The sequence below is a fragment of the Priapulus caudatus genome, unplaced genomic scaffold (genome assembly GCF_000485595.1).
Source record: "Priapulus caudatus unplaced genomic scaffold, Priapulus_caudatus-5.0.1 Scaffold91, whole genome shotgun sequence".
Taxonomy (NCBI): Eukaryota; Metazoa; Priapulida; class Priapulimorpha; order Priapulimorphida; family Priapulidae; genus Priapulus; species Priapulus caudatus.
In genome coordinates, this window is record NW_014577152.1 from 76,215 (window position 1) to 78,023 (window position 1,809).

Genomic DNA, 1,809 nt, shown 5'->3' on the forward strand with positions numbered 1-1,809 from the left:
GTAGGCGAGGTGTACGGTCCGGCATATTAGATAGTGCCCAGGGTACGTTTCGGTATACCGGACTGTACCCAGGGTACGTTTCGGCAGTACCCTAGCTGGGGTCATAGACATAGACCCTCTCAGCCCTAGTAGCGCTGAAGGGGTACATCGTTGTCGTATATGTAGTACCCGAGGTGTCGGCGAGTATGTCGCCTATACGCCTACTCCCTAACCCTAACCCTAACCCTAACACCCTAACCATATCAGATAGGTATAGTTACCCCGGGTACACCATTATACGACAACGACCCTTTGTGCCCTAGTACTAGTAGCTTAGGCAACTCGATAATAATATTATTATTAACAGCTAGGTATAGCTCCGTGCCTGTTGCGGAACGATGTTGCCAAAATATTAATGTTTCTCTACTCTATTTCGCCTATTATTGCCGATAACTTCCTGTAAATGCCGTTCAAATGCTCCTCTGCAACACACGCGAGCACACCGCACGCACGCCGCTGTGCACAAACAACAAGAATAAAGAGAATCTTATAATATATATATAAAGATACTCTTTATTCTTGTTGTGCCTGTGCTTACAGGAGTAGAGCTACAGCCTGCATAAACAGGGAGAATGTTTGGGGAGAGAGAATAGGAAAAGCAAGAAAGTCAGGATGGCAGAGATAAAAGCTAGAGAAAGAAAGAGGGGATCGAGAAGGATTATGGAGAAGGTAAAGGAATGAAGAAATTCAAGACTGGGGAAAACGTGGAGAAGGAATGGGTGAAAGAAGCGCTCTAGAAAAGGTAGAATAAGAAAAGGGGCCAATCCTAGTGCAGATGTAGAGAAGGGAGGAAGGGGAGACGAGCTATGGAGAAGGTAGAAGGAGGAGAGAGTAGGGTTGATAAGGTGGGCCTTTTATCCCCTTCCTCCTTCTTCCGTCTGCCACCTACTCTACTCCATCTTCTCTTCACTTCACCATCTTTCCTATCCCTTTCTCTTTTCTCCATTCATATCTGCCTTCTCTACATCGGCCCTGAATTTTCTATCTGTTATTGTACTGTGCTGTACGTAGTACGTACCACAGATCTGTTAATTGGGGTGATACTCCATTAGGAGTGTTCCCAACTTTAATGTCATTAATGGTCATAATAACATATATATATAATAATTGATAACATTTGTTCATTATGCGAAGCTAATAGCTCTAACCTGATTACACCTGCTGGAAGGTTACTTCCATTAATTCTCACATTTATGCACGCTGCCCCTAGAAAAGCGTCAAGCAGGAAGTTCCACCACATAAGCAGTATCTCGAACTTCTATGGCATTACTCTGCCCAACGCCACTCACCTTCTGTCATATGCATTGGAAACTAGATAGGCCCATTAATGTATAAAACACAAATTAAGGTCGATGTAGATCGTATACGGAATATAATGAATATAATATTCGGAATATAATATTCGGAATAGAATATTCGTTACGGAATATAATGACAGATAATTAATCTGTCATTATTCACCCCTGATCGTAGCAAGAGCTATGATGAGAGCTGGGCCAGAATGTGTGCGATAATTAATTAATGAGAAGGATTTATGAAGAGGATGGTGAGTGTGGGGAGCTGGAAAAATAGGGCGAATAAGAAGCTGCAGATTCATGATAGCAGCTAGGAACGAATAATGACAAATTTACCTCTGAATATAGAAAGTGGAGGAGGGTGGAGGCTGAGGGTATAATATCGGTGACTGGTTGTGTGCGGCATGGTCTAGTACGTAGGTCATTTATAGGGCAAAACTAGACTGGCACTGCCGCTTCACTTGCATCGCGCTGG

General features: G+C 43.3%; 1 protein-coding gene across 1 annotated transcript in view; it reads left to right on the forward strand.

Moving 5' to 3' along the window:
• LOC106804887 (phytanoyl-CoA dioxygenase domain-containing protein 1-like) overlaps positions 1–1,809 on the forward strand; it is an 11,027-nt gene that overhangs the window by 5,916 nt on the left and 3,302 nt on the right. The gene's annotated exons all lie outside the window — the stretch shown is intronic.